At 39.4% G+C, this 17,656-nt stretch overlaps 1 long non-coding RNA gene across 1 annotated transcript in view; it reads right to left on the bottom strand.

The window, feature by feature from the left end:
* Positions 1-17,656, bottom strand: part of LOC134288969 (uncharacterized) — a 557,101-nt gene that overhangs the window by 499,686 nt on the left and 39,759 nt on the right. The window contains exon 2 of the long non-coding RNA XR_009998193.1: positions 186-223. This is a non-coding gene — a long non-coding RNA (uncharacterized LOC134288969). The remainder of the gene's footprint in view (positions 1-185; positions 224-17,656) is intronic.

The raw sequence follows: 17,656 nt of genomic DNA, 5'->3' as shown, positions 1-17,656 counted from the left end.
CCTTCAAGTGTAACTTTTCCTATTTATTTTATGTACAATTGAAATCACTCACATGTATGTGTTCTTAAGCCTAGTCGTGAATTGGGATCATTATGACCTAGACAGGCACGCTGAACGTGCACTTCGTCGGCGTGATGAGCGTCGATGGTGAACGTAGAAGGTTAATGCGATACTTTGAAACTTACCTATTTTATTCACACAAACCAGTTTGCGTTGAAAAGTTCTGGAATAAAAATAGAAAAAAAGTTTATACTTCATGGATAGAAAACAAAATAGTTAAATCGTAAATCAATATTTGTCTAGTTCAACCAAGGGATTTTTACGATCTTATCAATAATCATCGAATACTGAGATTTTTGCATACAACTTTTGAAATCTTCTGGATAATGTTTTGCAAATAGTGATAAAATAATAAAAGAAATACATATTTTTATGTTGACCCAAAACCAACATTTTGCTAATTGTGATCCAAAACCATGACCGTTGCTTAAACAAGTGCCCGTTCTTGCCACCTAGCCCTCACAAACACCAATTAGGCCTGAAATACACAGGGTCAAATACTTGACAAAGAAAAGAGCTCAAGAAACATCATCAGTTTGACACTAATGAAAATTCGATCGAGTTAAACAAAATGTTTGAGCATTGGTTTCCTTTTTAAAAATATTTCACCCTGTGTACTAACAGCTTAAGTTTGAACTATATCATGTAAGATAATGTTCATCCATCGTTTTCATCTGCAATAAACGTTCTCTCCAATATAATTTTCTAAATTTCTGTCTTTGAATCATACCAATATCTCAACTCAAACAACCTATATGTACGTACAGACGCATCTCTAATGATCTGAAAATGCCATAATCTCGTTCAGCACATGCACCTCAAAAGCACAATCGTTTCATCCACTTCGACGAGCAAGGGATGCGATCTTGCCTCGTCTTTTTTCACTCTCCCTGCCGGCCCCCCGTCATCCCCCCTTCCGGTCCGAACCAACCCATTCGGAAGCACACAAACGTCTCATCTATCACATCTCGGAACACTAATAACAAAGGTAAAGAACAAATGCTAATCGAAACTGAATTAAACATAAAATCAGAAACAAAATGCATCACAATGGATTTAGCAATTTGAAACAATTCAAGAGAATCATTGTATATATCGTCGTCCCGTCGGTCTGAAACACCATGCTCGCCCTTTCGTTCGCCCCTTCCGGATCACGCAAGTCCTGTGTTGTTGTGAGAAATGAGTGCATCAAGGCAGGTAGCTGAACCTGTTCTGATGCAATTGCACTCCTCCCCGGCCTAGAACACCGCACCGTGTGTCTTCTGCCATGCAAGGATATTGGCCAGCCATGTCCTCATCATCGTCCGTCGTCATCGTCGTCTGGTTTGTCGAAGGAGACGACGCTAGGGCTGCTCACTAGAAGAAGCATGCTGTTCGTTATGTTAACCTAGAAAATCGGCAGACGTATGATTGTTTGGATTTTCATTTCTCAGTTGGAAGCAGGGCAGCTTGAGCATCAGGAACGACGATACACCTGGCCCGGTCCGAAACCTGGAACATAATTTCTGTGTCTTCCCCTGGACGTCCTGGCTGGTACCCACTTCACTTGTCCCAACAGCTTTTCTTCGTATTTGCACTCACTCTGATTCATTCACTCAAATCTTATCTGGTGTTCCCCACCGACCAACCGATCTTCGCCTGGGCAGGCAAAACTCAAGCCGGGTGCCACCCAATCGTCGTTGTTTTGTGAGTCTGCCTTTCTACGAGTTGAAAGCTTTGGATTTGATTGTAGGTACGGGAGTGGGGGGTGAAATACTCCTAGGAGAGGATTCTATTCGAGATTTCAAAATCCCTTTAACGACCCTTACGTTCCAAATGAATCTTCGAGGTATCGTTTAACATCCTTTGAACCTATCTTGATTATTCCAGATATCCCTTTTAAACTTCCCTTATAATCGTATTGTTTTCTCTGTAGTTTCCCTTTTCCTCTTTCAAACCCTAATGACTTTGATTGAATAAAAAAAAACCCAGATTAATCCACCTAGTGGTGATAGTGCCTTTCTCGTCGAACATGTACTCATGATCTTTCCTTGGTCGGGTACGACTGGGATAGTTTTGCTTCAGAATGTTGTCTTTGCAGTCTTTTGGAGAAATCGAAAACACTAGTTTATGATTTTCAAGGTCAGGGTTTCCTTGCCAAGATGGCTTTGCTAAACTCAAAAATGTCATACGGAAGTTTTGGTATATACTGAGTCTGTTCGGTTTGAAACCGTCGTGATGCGGACAATCTAATACCTATCGGGTGGTCTACAATTCGGTCCCGGTGTTTGGAATCTTCCATTTTTGCTTTGTTTAGAAAATTTCTGTGCATGGGCCATCATTCTGAAGCATGATCTTTCCGTCGACGTAATCTGAACTGTTCCTAAATCCTGAGAATACTTTATTTTGTAAAGCAATAATTTGAATAAAATTGGGAAACTTATTAATGGAACATATTCCGACGTTATGTTAAACGTAGAGCTGAAAAATATCAGAATTTTCAGTTGACTGCATGAGCACCTTCACTATCACTGAAGGCCGATCAACATCAAGACAAGCTAAGATATAACTTTTTTCACAATCACAGATGACTGAACGGTCTTCGACAAAGTTTTTTCTTCCCACTTTAGGCTATATTTTATTATCGTAGGTTACAAGATTCATGTAATATTTGACAAAAAATGCAAGCAATAAAACCATAAAAAAATTCCCAATAGTTTTAGACGCAAAAGAGGATTGAAAAAACTTTGTCCGAGGTTGATGCGATAAGTTTCATTTTCCCATATAACTTTGATACTTCCTACTGTATATTTTTACACCTCAGGAATCTGAAATGGTTTGATTTGTTGAGATTGCTTTAGTACCGACAAACAGACATATCATTTGGAACATTTTGCTGTTATATTCATCGTCACGAAAAAATAATCGCCAAATGCTAATCAGGTTGCATTTCACAACCCGCTGCTGGCTTGATGGCGGTAGTGAGGAAACGTCAATCGATCAAAAACGATTTCACGCGTAACTTTACCAAACACTGTATCTAACAAAATCCACGAACGAAGACGATCGAAGGGGAAGTTGTTCCCATAGCAACTAATACATTGAGCATTTCAGAAACGTAAAAAATTCGGGCATTTTTTCACAAATCATCCCTAAAGGTGAGTGATACAAGTTACCTTAACGAAATTCAGCGCCTCATGTGATAATCTCTTTTATGTTTACATAGAGTAATGCGGGGCAAAGGTTCGCACGGGGCAAAAGTTCGCAGTTGGTCTTTCTCTGCGCACGAGTTAAAAACCCAGGCAAACTTGTATGGATTCGACACATTGTCAGGCTAGATACTCGTCAATAAAAACTGGTACGATTTCGTTATGTAGTGGCAGAGTTATGCAAACAAATGTGTTTCTAGCTGTTTTGATGTAATTTTTGGACCTTTTGTAATAATAATTTGTAATGATCGAAAGAAGAAGATTTACAAAATCTCTTGATGTCGAAGAATCGTCATTCATAGTAGTTCGAGAGGTGCACTCGAATAAACAAAAAGATTCCAGTGTTTCTTGTAGGAAGGAACATTGCTAAAGCCTCGACAGTGTGGCAAAAGTTCGCAGTGGCTGTGGGGCAAAAGTAAACACTATATTTCTGAATCTAGAGCATCAATATAGTAACAAAACATTTAAAGCAATGACGATTTCGTATAGAAACTCATATTATGTATAATATATTTAGTATGCACCTTTAAATCGTTCTGAAAAAGGATTTGAACTTACCTATTTTTGGAAGAAAATCGATTATAATTATAAGGCAATCAGTGTGTTCGCCTTTTAAAAATGAAATCGCCATATTCATGTCAACCTTTGAAAGTTTTTGGGAATATTATGTTGTACTTTTTTGGGGGTCTTTCATAGCTAAGTTTGTTAATTCAAACTTATAATGCATCACCATACTGACGGAGGTGAGATTAAAATTACGGTCCCGTTCAAAAGTTTTGCAGCATATTTGTATTTTTTTTTTTCAAGTAGTTTGTGTAACACTTACAACTGTTATTACTTCACAATGTATTTTGACATCTTCATTAACGCTCTTTGTTATAAGTTTTGGAAGTGTTCATAAAATACACTGTATACTTAAGCAGAGTACCAGGCCGTGTTCCAATTGGCATGTAATGTCATGAATTGAAAGAAACACATTTCGTGCATGGAGTGAAATGGTGAACATGAATTTACATGAAATAAATGAACTTCAAACTATGGGGCAAAAGTTCGCATTTGAGTACTTGAATTAAAATTTTTATTACTAGAACTACCAAAGGAACGTGAAAAAATCTGGTTCTACGTTTCGAACGTAACATGACAGGGATTCGTTTAACGAGAAACAACGATATTATTTTCTTTTTGTTTAATAGTTATTTGATAAAGACTGTTAGGTGCGAACTTTTGCTCCTCATTGCTCTATGTTACACAAGGTGTTTGGTAAAGTTAGGCTTGATTTATTTATATTTGATTCAACCGTTGAAACAAGCACGATGGTTAGTGAGTAGAGTGAGACGTCTGTATATATGTGGTCTTAGTTTAGTCAAGATGATGTACTCTTATCTACACATATTTATCGCTTGCATTGACTTTGTTCACCACCTAGTTCCTGTTAAACACCCAATGCTGCTTCTGCATCACTATCGGTAGCCTCTAATGTGGTCTGAGCCTATTTTCTTGCTAATCGTTCCTCAGGTTAGGGAACGTCCATAAATTACGTCACGCTTTGAGGGGGGAGGGGGGGGGGTTGTTCGGCAAAGTGTGACGACCCATACTAAAATTTTAGAAGCCTCATACAAAAAGTGTGACATAGGAGGAAGGGGGGTTGAAAATTGTCAAAATTTGTTTGACATAATTTATGGACGTTCCCTTATTTAAAAAAACCGCGGTTTGATGTGTCGCATGCATGGGTTTGGTTAACTTTTGTATTTGGCCACATTCGGTAGGATACCCGAGAAGCCCAATCCTGAACACTACCGGTAGTTTTGAATGCGGTCTGAGCCAATTTTCTTGTTAATCGTTTATCGGGTTATCTAAAAAGTCACGATTTGTTGTATAGCATGCATGGGTTAGGATCACTTTTTCATTTAACCACTTCCAGCGGGACACCCGGAATCGATTCCGGGACAATACCGATTATCCCTTATATGGTTTAAAAATAGTTTCTTGCTAACTGTTCATCAGGCTTCCTAAAAAGCCATGAATTTATGCGTCTAATGGATGGGTTTGGTTCATTTGTGCATTTGACCATTTCTGGCGTAACAACTGAAACGGTTCTGGAACACTACCGATATTGTCTAATGTGGTCTGAGCCTATTTTCTTGCTAACCGTTCATCAAGTTATCTGAAAAGCCACTATCTGATGTGTCACATGCATGTGTGCACCAACTTTTGGCATTTGGCCACTTCCGGCGGGACACCCTAGATCGGATCCGGAACGCTATCGGTAGTCTTTAAAGAGATCTTAGTTGTGGTCGGAGCTTATTTTCTTGCTAATCGTTCATCAAACAATTTAAATATCCGCTGTTTAATGTGCCGCAGGCATGAGTTTGGTTCTCTTCCACATTTGACCACATCTGGCGGGACACCTGGAACTATTTCCGGAACACTATCGGTTGATCCAAATATGGTCTGAAACTATTTTCTTGCTGAAGGTTTATGAGGTTGCCTAAAGAGCCGCGATTTGATGCGTCGCATGTGAGGGTTTGTTTAACTTTTATACTCGGCTACTTCCTGCAGGACATCTGGAACGGATTCTGTAACACTACCGGTTCAAATATGGTCTGAGAATGTTTTCCTGCCTACTGTTCATCAGGTTATCGAAAAAGCCGCTGTTTGATGTGTCGCATACATGGGTTTGGTTCATTTTCATATTTGGCCACTTCCGGCGGAACACCAGGAACTGGTTCCGGAACACTACCGGTTCAGATATGGTCTGACAATGTTTTTCTACCTACTGTTCATCAGGTTATCGAAAAAGCCGCTGTTTGATGTGTCGCATGCATGGGTTTGGTTCACTTTCATATTTGGCCACTTCCGGCGGAACACCAGGAACCGGTTCCGGAACACTACCGGTTCAGATATGGTCTGACAATGTTTTCCTGCCTACTGTTCATCAGGTCATCGAAAAAGCCACTGTTTGATGTGTCGCATGCATAGGTTTAAATCACTTTCATATTTGGCCTCTTCCGGCGGAACACCCGGAACCGGTTCCGGAACACTACCGGTTCAGATATGGTCTGACAATGTTTTCCTGCCTACTGTTCATCAGGTCATCGAAAAAGCCACTGTTTGATGTGTCGCATGCATAGGTTTAAATCACTTTCATATTTGGCCACTTCCGGCGGAACACCCGGAACCGGTTCCGGAACACTACCGGTTCAGATATGGTCTGAGACTATTTTCCTGCTTACCTTTCATCAAGTTATTCAAAATGCCGTGGTTTGATGTGTCGCATGCATGGGTTTGTAGCGTTTTTATATCTGGCCCCTTCCTGGGGTACCGATCCGGAACACCTAAATGGCCATAACTCCGGAACGGCTTGACCGATCTGAACCATTTTCAATAGGAAACAATGGGACTATATGCCGCGTCGAATGAACCATCGGTCGTTGAAATCGGTTGATATTTACTATCTAAAAATGAGGTGACCTTTTTGTACACACACACACACACACACGCACATACGCACACACATACATACACACACACACACATACACACACACAGACATCATCTCAACTCGTCGAGCTGAGTCGATTGGTATATAAGACTTGACCCCTCCGAGGGCTCTATAAAATTTTCGTTTTTGGAGTGAACATATAGCCTTTCGGTACACCTTGGTGTACGAGAAAGGCAAAAACATGTAGTAGGGTAAGTGTACCAATTATGGCTACAGTACCAATTATTCGCTATAGTAAATTTTCACCCTTTAACGATGTAAATCAACAAGAAAAATTTTGTGAACAACAGATCACGTTCACAAAAGATAGTCGCACTCATTTAAACTCCACATTTTCCTCAAAACATGGTATACATAAATCATTTTCCTTAAAATTTCGGCTACCTTGCACCCTTTTTGGCCATAGTGTACCAGTTATGGCTAACCCCATAAGGAATGCATGCAAATAGTGCGAAAAGGAACTGAAGTTAAAAAATGTAACCATAACTGGTACAGGGTTCCTATCATTGGCACACGCTGTAATCAATACTAAAAGTAGCTTTGGCTCCGTTTCTATATTTTTCTTGTAAAGTATGGAAACTAAGCTGTCTTTTAACTTATTGATGACATTCGTTGGTCTTCTCGTTATTTTTGTATCAATAGCTTTCCTTAGGTAGTGCCATAATTGGTACACTTACCCTAGTATGGAACGAGCTTACCATTTTTTTCTGGAAATGGCTTTTACGATCATCGCACTCAAACACCGTGTGAAGACGTCAGGAAAAAAAATAATTTCGTTTGTTCATTAAGTGACTGCGTAACTAACTATGCATATACTAATGGCGCACCTAGCACCATTTCCCCATAGGTACCTGTGCCAATGCCAGATGGACTTGATCCGGTGTTGAGCGGGAGAGCGGAGAACAGGGTGCAGTTGCTTCCGACATTAGGACGCGTCTCAAGTGACTCACCAAAGATATCCACCTGGAATAGATCCGTAACGAGGCAAGCTGCTGTGCCTGGTGGCCACCCTGCCTGCATGGCATACGGTGGGGGAGGTTTTGGGTGTTGGAGACCGATTTTCCCAGCATGAACGAGCAATCGAATCAACTCCGATGCGATGTTGGATATTTATTTATTTATTTATTTATTTATCTTAATGATCCATCCGACAAAAGTCTACATGAATAAGTTAAATGGTAAAAAAAACAAGAAACAATACAATAAAACTTAACGAATTAAAAATTACATCTTCATCTTCTTCTTCGGAGAGCATTGCGTAGCTGGTTTGAACTTCTTCCAAACTCAAACACGGATTCTACCTCCAAAAACGCCCTAATCATCGCTGTCAGTGGCGCATGGTAACCATAGGCAGTACGATGGTACCTGATTTGCAGCAACGAAGAATTCCGTAACCACCTTTGAGGAACTCGGAAGTCCAATTGCGCAAGTATTTCCGGGCAATCTACTTCACCATTCAGGAGCTTTGCTACAAATGTTGCCTGTTGTATCGTCCTCCTACGCTCCAAAGAATCTAAATCCAATAGTAGGCATCTGTCCAAATATGGTGGCAAGTTTATCGGATCTCGCCAGGGAAGATTTCGCAAAGCCATTCTAAGAAATCGCTTTTGTACCCGTTCAAGTCGAAGAATCCACGTGACTTCATACGGACACCAGATAACAGATGCATTCTCAAGTATTGGCCGTACAAGCGAGCAGTAAAGCGACTTTAAGCAATGCGGGTCAGTAAAATCCTTTGCAATTTTTGAAATAAATCCAAGTTGTCGATTCGCTTTAGAAATTATCTCTTGATAGTGTAGACGGAAGTCCAGCTTTGGATCAAGGATGACGCCCAGATCTTTGACCCTGTCAACTCTCTGCAGCGAGACGCCATCAATGTTGTAGTCAAATATGATTGGGTTCTTGATACGATGAAACGTCATTACCACACATTTTGAAATACTGATGGTTAGCTTGTTCCGGCAACACCACTCGACGAACAGGTCCAATAAACGTTGCAATTGATGGCAATCCTCCAGAGTTGATACAACAATATAAAGCTTCAGGTCATCTGCATACACAAGTTTACATCTTGCTCCCAATAAGGCAGCAACATCATTGAAAAACAGAATAAAGAGCAAGGGACCCAAATTGCTCCCCTGAGGCACACCTGATGTACTGGAAAACGGCTCCGAAACACAGGAATCAAGTTGAACGCGTAGAGTTCTATCAGACAGGTATGACTGCAACCAGGCTTTAACTGTCGACGATACTCCCAGACGAGAGAGCTTGCACAAGAGAATTTTGTGATCAATTTTGTCAAAAGCTGCTTTAATGTCCTACGAATTTCTGTACGGTCTGTGCATCGATTCGGATAATCTTGGGAGAGTCTTCATGCTTTCGTCAGAAGCCTGATGGGTGGCTAGCGAATCGACCGGTGATTGTTTTTTGAGACTTTTATTAGAAACAATTCCTCGTTAAATTATATTCACATATGTGGATGAGTAAGATAGCCTTCGCAAATCGGTTATGGAAATTTGAAAGACAATTCGTCGGAAAATAATAATTCACATTTCTTCACGAAACAACGAATATGAACTTTGGTGCAGTTGTGCAGTTCGAAGTTCGAATCACCGTGCTTTCATTATTTCAAGTATTTTAAATCATGTTCAAAGGCTTTGCTTTCGATTGTATAAAACTTTGGATACAAGAAAAAGGAATGGTTACTCCTGGTGTACGTACATACTACGCCACGCAATTTATGCATTTTCAGCAAACGCTTTCGAATGAGATGTACCTTATAGTTTTGTCCCTCGTTATGCTAAAAAGGACAAAAGTTTAGAGAAAATGATAAGGAATCGTCGAAATCTTTTACCTACTACGTATAAAATATAGTTTATTAAAAAGCTCCATAAATAACTTCATTAAGTGAGTCAGCAAAGTGTAACGATTGATGCACAAATTTCAAAAGTCTCGTACAAAAAAGTGTGTGGGAAAAGAGGGACTTGAAATGGACAATTAGGGTGACCTAATACACGTTTTCCTCGATTTATTTATTTATTTATTTATTTGTTTATTTAAGTTCATCGGACCTCTTGGTCTACATGAACTGTTCAAAATCCTTAAAACAAACAGTATATAATTATTACTTGTTACGATACAGTACACATCACACAAACATTAACTTAAAGCAAATTAGAGCGGCGAATTGTATCTGCAAAATGATTAAACGGCTCTTCAAACTCGAACAGATCTTCCACTGTGCTGAATGTTCGTATACATGCGGCAATCGATTCATTATAGCCATACAGAGTCCTATGAAATCTATGTACCAGCAGAGTTGAATAGCATAGTGTTCTGCTGGGAATCCGGAAGTTGATCATCGCCCGCAGCTCTGGGGAATCAATTTCTCCATTGATGAGTTTGGCAATGAATACAGCTTGCTGGATCATTCGACGACGTTGCAGTGTTTCCAAACCAAGTAACTGGCATCTCTCCGGATATGGCGGCAGGTTAACTGGATCCCGCCACGGTAAACTTCGTAACGCCATTCGGACAAAACGTTTCTGAATCCTTTCAATCCGCAAACACCATGATACCTCATGCGGAAACCAAACCAAAGAGGCATTTTCCTAAATTGGACGTACGAGCGAGCAATATAACGTCTTCAGGCAATGTGGGTCTTTGAAATCTTTGGCGACTTTGAAAATAAAGCCAAGACGTTGTGTGGCTTTAGAAGCGATCGTTGGCAATCAAACGTAAGCTTTGCATCTAACTGAACCCCCAAATCACAAATTTCAGTGGCTCTTGTCAGGATGGCTCCATTAATATTATATCCAAACAGAACTGGACAATCAAGGCGACTAAACGAGATTACATGACATTTTGCAACACTGATGACTAATTTGTTTCTCTCACACCAATAAACAAACAGTTGTAGTCGATTTTGCAGACGCAAACAATCATCCACAGATCGCACCTCAAGAAACAGCTTGAAATCATCCGCATAACCCAACTTGCAACCATCGTCAAAAAGTAGCGAGACGTCATTAAAAAACAATGAAAACAATAACGGTCCCAAATTACTTCCCTGCGGGATTTATTGGACATTTCAATTATTGAAGTGTTTATAAAATCGAATTATTCCAAAAAAATGAAGCAAATTCAAAGCAAAATTTTATTTTTTTAAAAATTGAATATCAAAATGTACCAAAACATATAAAAACGGCAGCCAATCTATTTCACCTATAAACAAATAGAAACGCTTCATTAAAATCCAAAAGTGTTTTCTAGAGAATGTACATATGTTCCATGAAAATGTGCAATGTTACCCTTCAATAATTTGATGGGTTTACTGAATCGAGGTATACCTGTAATACTCAACTGCTTTATGCCGCATAGATTCTAATAAATTGATAGACTAGAATGAAAGAATGTACAGGGGGTGGCCATAATGTTTGGGATAGGCAACTTTTTTTCTCTCACAAAAAAGTTCATCATGCTATAACTTTTCATAGAGGGCATCACATAAAAAAATCTCAAATTTTGACTGTTTGTCAACCTATTATATGTGTATCATTGGTAAAAAAAAGGGGTCGATTGATTAATGTTTCGCAAAGTTAGAACCGTTCGGGTAAAACACTGTTTTTTGAGCTGCCATATCTCGGAAACCAGTAAACCGGATTGGATGAAATTTTGAACGTATACTAACAGTATGTAAATGCTTCACAAACTATTAAAACATAGGTAGTTTTTAAACGTTGAAAAAAGTTATCATAAATTGACACTTTTAGGATTTTTCTCGAAAAAATGTATTTTTTTCTCTATTACTGTCAATGAATATTAGTGTTGATATCCAAAGATTTTCCACTTTTGTTCTCAAGTTATCTCTAATCATATTTAGATTGAAGGAAGAACACATTTAGTAATTTTTGTGTGGTATTGTAAATTTGACTTATTTTTAGACTCTATATGGGCAAAAATTTCAACCCGATATAACTTAATTCGCCGTGGGAAAATACTACATTTTATAATGTCGTATTAAGTATCAATATATTGTTGATAAACGCTAAGAAATTCATTCAATTCGGTTCACTGGTTTCCGAGATATGATAGTTCAAATATTAGTTGTCTAAATAATAGTGTTTTACCCGAACGGTTCTGACTTCGCGAAAAATTAATCAATCGAGTCCATATTTGTACCAATGATGCACATATAATAGGTTGACAAACAGTCGAAATTTGAGATTTTTTGATGCACTCTATGAAAAGTTACAGCCTATTGATTTTTTTTTTGTGGGAGAAAAAAAGTTGCCTACCCCAAACAATTTGGCCATCCCCTGTATGAAGTGAAGGATTTTCAAAATAATGTTTTACAGGATTGGTACAAGAGATTCACTTTTTCAATTAAGCAGGAATTCATGATACTTCATGAACCTGTCATCAAAATTAATCAGCCTCAATTCTCGCTTTTCTCAATATTTATTCCAAGTCCAAGAATCGGAAAAGGTCGCCACGTGGTACGCACGATGACGATATTCATAATTTCACGTTACTTTACGAGCACACCATTCGTTCACTCACTCCACTCCCTAGGCCTTGCAGGAAGTAAAAGCGTTAGCCGGCTATTCTTTGATGAGCCCATTCATCCCCAACCCTCTAGTCGCATTGCTCGCTGCTTGGTGCGAGATGCCACCAAGGATAGGCTTTCCTCGCACTCGTCATCGCTGGCTGGCGCAACCAATTTCAAGAAATTCCCGCTCATACCATCCGATTTCGGTATTCGGCCGCGATGTTCGGTCAGCATGTGCTGGTGGTGGCGTGTCTAGGATTTGATTCCGAGTTGTGCGCCGGTAATTTATGAATATTTCTTGCGGTCAAGCTCCGGTCTTGCGTCTACCTACGAGGATCCGACGACGACGGATGGATGACGGGACAGGAAAAAATACAAATAAATAAAACAGTTTTCCAGCAGTCACTCAGCACTGGGCCGGCACCTCCACCACCACCATCACGAGGCCACCGCACTGACTGGCTGCTCTGGTTGACTGCATGACGTTGTTGGTTGGTCAGCCACAACAGCGCAACGAGGAAAAGTCAGATTAACTGTGGAGTTATTACGGCGATTCCGGCTAATTTATGTCCTCGTCAGTGACCGTTCGTGGCACACAGGTTCCAAGGAAAGCAACACACCTTTGATGGAATGGAATGCGACAAGTATCCTCTGGGGAGGTGAATACGCGGTTTGTGAGGGTCGCAATGAGTGACGGACGCGACGGAGACTCCTTCGGTGTGTCGTAATTACTACGGGGGTAGATTTTTGGGGTATGAAATAGTGTGGATAGTGTAGATCAGAATTCATAAATGTTGCTTTCGTACCGGTACTTACCAGAATAAATAGTTCTGCTATTCCTGTATACATATTTCATAGCATACAAGAAAAGCCTGTAATTAGAAGGCACGACATAATTCTAATTTACAAATTGAGAGATGAAAAAGTTTCATTTTTGCCTGAGTGGGTGTTGCTAACGCTTAATACGGTTTGGGGCGGAATTCGCCAATGGGAGATGTTAAATAACGAATGAAATTAGTGCAAAAATACCCAAACAATCAAGCAAATTCGTAAATTATTTGTGAGCAAGTTCCTGGGCGACTCAGAGTTTACCGTAAATTTTTGAATAATTTTCATTGAATTATTTAAGATTACAACCAAACCACCCCTCCCCCCCCTCTTCCTTATCACTTTAATAATTTCAGTCATATAAGGACGATTCAGCATTTCAAAACCTGTTGCTTTCTTGGTTTTTGCCTTTCTCGTACACTAAGTGTACTGGAAAGGCTATATGTTCACTCCAAAAATGACTTTTTGATAGATGGCCCGGAGGGTCGAGTCACATATACCAATCGACTCAGCTCAACAAATTGAGGTGATGTCTGTGTGTGTGTATGTGTGTATGTGTGTGTGTATGTGTGTGTACAAATAAACTCACATCAGTTTTTGGCAGTAAACCTCAACCGATTTTAATGACCGATGGTTCATTCGACGCGGCATCTGGTCCCATTGTTTCCTATTGAAAATGGTTCGGATCGGTCCAGCGGTTCCGGAGTTATGGCCATTTAGGTGTTCCGTATCGGTACCCCTGGAAGAGGCCAGACATGAAAATGCACCAAACCCATGCATGCGACCCATCAAACCACGGCATTTACGATTATCTGATGAACGGTATGCAGGAAAATAATCTCAGACCATATCTGAACCGGTAGTGTTCCGGAACCGGTTCTGGGTGTCCCGCCGGAAGTGGCCAAATATCAAATTGAACATAACCCATGCATGCGACACATCAAACAGCGGCATTTTCGATAATCTTATGAACGGTAAACAGGAAAACAATATCAGATCTGAACTGGTAGTGTTGGAACCGGTTCCGGATGTCCCACCGGAAGTGGTCAAATATAAAAGTGAACCAAACCCATGCATGCGACACCCCAGTAAACATTTTGGTCTGTATAATTTGTGTTATACACTAATATAAAAGAACCAATTCAATCGTATAAACTGCACAAAACTGCTATATACGTACCAAAGTGGAGGCCATATACATACTTCTGACGATGTTTCGCGATTTCATATGATCATCATTACGATGTCCCGTATAATCGATCGAAAGAATAAAATACGACTTCGGGTGATATGTAATACGATGTCCGAAATTAGCTATAAAAAAAGTTGACACCTAGCCTAGAACACGGCACCTCGAGATTGTGAGTCTAAGCTCATACCATTGCACTAACTGATCTGCCTTGAGATGAGCACAAATTTTGGCCAATATAAGCTAAAGCTTTCTCAACCACCCATGAAACTTGCCTTTATCTTCCTACATGAGTGCAGATATGAAGAATGGGCTGCAATTTTTCCTAAGTCATTGCGATTTCATTTATCACAATGCTGTACTGATATATAGTATACCTAATGATGAGTTGTCAATTTATATACAACTCGTACCGAGTTGGATTTGCAGTTATTACGACACGTTTTGTTTACCACATCAGTCCCGCGTCGTCGTCGTCGCGGGAAAAGTTTACTGTTCATGTAGGAATATTTGTGAGACAAATGTCTTCTTTCGGTAACTATGAACACTCCCATAGATTGTTCGAATATCATTATTGGCAAACAGAATGTTTCCAGTCCCAAAATATAATCAGCAGCCAGGCGGTGATGAGCAAGGCAAGTGGGTTGCTTTTTTCATTTTGCATCGTTGCGGTGCCGAAATTTATTAAGTCATTACGATTCCCAACCAAACTTTACTAACATTATATATGACTTGTAAGCGTATGCAAACAGTGACGACTTCAATTAGCGCGATTTATGACTTGCTTTATACAAACAATGTTACTCCAAAACAAATCGCAGCAACGATTTATATACAATTGGACTTGACATTTTTTATCACAACATTCAACGGTTTTTACGATTTTGATTTCTGACAGAGCGATATACGATTTTGAATGCACTTCCCATTACGATCTGTGGTTTACTGGGACGTCAAATCACGGTTTTTCAATAACCTGATGGCCGGTTATTAGGAAAGTAAGCTCAGACCACATACGGGACAGCCGGTTGTATTCCGGAATCAGTTCCGGAAACCAAACCGTACCAAACCGATGCATGCGACACATCAAACAGCGGCATTTTCGATAACCTGATGAACGGTTAACAGGAAAACAGTATCAGACCATATCTGAACCGGTAGTTGTCCGGAACAGGTTCCGGGGGTCCCGACGGATGTGGCCAAATATAAAAGAGTACCAAACCCATGCATGCGATACAACAAATATCGGCTTTTCTGATTACCTGATGACTGGTTTTCTAGGAAATAGGTTAGGGCCACATTAGGGACAGCCGGTAGTGCCGTAACCAGTTCCGGGTATCCCTCCAAAAGCGGCCAAGTATAATATTGAACTGAACCTATGTATGCGACACAGAAAAGCTCGTATGTTTTTGATAACCTTATAATCGTTAGCAAGCAGACAGGTTCAGACTGGTAAAAAAATGTTTTACGCATATGGTCAAATCTCAACCGTTACGTAGTAATTGAACTTTACATGTTTTTGACTTTGCTTGCCTGAAACTGGCTATGACTTGAAAATGGTCAAACTTATACGAATTTGAAAGATTATTAAAACTGAACTAGCCCCATCATGCGATACATCAAACTGTGGCGATTTTTGTAACCTTTAGAATGGTTGACGAGTTTTGTGCGGAAATCAACACTGGAGACCAGAAACTGCACAATGTCGACCCAAAATTCAAGATGGCAGCCAAATGTTCAAGGAGACGGCTCAAAATTCAAGATAGCGGCTGTTTAATAGAGATTTAGGCTCTTAAAGCATGCTAAATGGAAATATTTGATATGGAAAGATGTCTGGACTCCTAAAATGGCGACTAGAATATCCAAGATGGCGGTCTAAAATCCAAAATGGTGGCTGTAAATTCAAGATGGAGTCTGTTTAATGAAGCTTTAGGCTCTAAAACTATGCAATATGAGTATATTTGGTATGAGGAAGATGTCTGGAGTCCAAAAAGGCCGACCAGAATATCCAAGATGGCGATCAAAATTTTAAGATGGCGGCTTTTTAATGAAGTTTTAGGGTTTAAAACCATACAATATTGGTATATTTGGTATGGGGAAGACTTCCAGAGTCCAAAATGGCGATCAGAATATCCAAGATGGCGATCTAAAGTTTAAGATGGTGTCTCCGAATTCAAAATCGCGGCTGTTTAATGGAGTTTTAGGACCTGAAGCAATGCATTATTGGTATATTTGGTATGAGGATGATGTCTGGATTCCAAAAATGGCGACTTGAATATCCAAGATGGTGATCCAAAATCCAAGATGGCGGCTCCAAATTCAAGATGGCAGCTGTTTAATGAAGTACATTTTTCGTAGGGAAGATGTCTGGACGCCAAAAATGGCGACCAGAACATCCAAGATGGCAATTTTAAATCCTAAATGGCGGCTTCAAATTCAAGATGGCGTCTTTTTCTTACGAGTTTGAGGCTCAGACATTAAAAGTCAGATAAACGATATGATTTCTGGTAACATGAAATGGACTTCTGTTAATTGTTTTAAAGTGCGATGTACATCAACATTTCGCTTGAGTTTTATTGAAATTGGGTTTGGAAGGCACGAGAAAGGCGCCATCACCGCTAGGTGGATTAATTAGGGTTTTTTTATGAGTAGTTCAGTCATTTGTTTTTGCATTTTTTGAATTTCAATATCGTTTTATTATTTTATTACGAAAAATCCGTATTTATTAATGTAAAATAATTTTTTTTAGCTGAAAAAAACATTTTACACTGGTCAAAATCATAAAATGAGCAGCATAAAATTATTTTGCCCGTAAAGGTTTTTGTTTTGTAGGACGTGGTTTCACAAAATAGCAAAATATTTGGTTTAAGTTTTTTGTTTTATTTTATTTAAGGTAAACGATAACGATGAGATGTCTTTCTCCTTAATTTGATTTAGAGAATGTTTGCCAAAGACAGCAATAAAGTATATTGCTCCTGAGCAATTTCTAAAAATTATGGCAGGGTGACTTCAAAAATTCGTTGATTTCACTAGTTTACAGCATTTTTGAACTCGGTAAGCTGATGATCATTTTTGGTGTAGAATCATGCCCTGAGTTCGAAAACGCGAAAGAAAAAAATTACAGTAGAGCGGAAATTTTTTCGACTTTCCATACAAGGTTGATGATTTGAAATCGATTTTTGTTCTATTTTTAAGCAAAGTCGCTCACTTCAAACATCTCATTCTCCGTAATCAATGATTCGATTGAGCTGAATTTTTTACTGTAACTCGCCTACATATGATATGTCAACTAAACGTCGAGAAAGAATTTTTAAGTTGGGTTTTTCTTATTGAAAAAA

Source organism: Aedes albopictus, chromosome 2 (genome assembly GCF_035046485.1).
Source record: "Aedes albopictus strain Foshan chromosome 2, AalbF5, whole genome shotgun sequence".
Taxonomy (NCBI): domain Eukaryota; kingdom Metazoa; phylum Arthropoda; class Insecta; order Diptera; family Culicidae; genus Aedes; species Aedes albopictus.
Note: the sequence above shows the minus strand (reverse complement) of the source record. Positions and strands in the feature narration are given on the sequence as shown.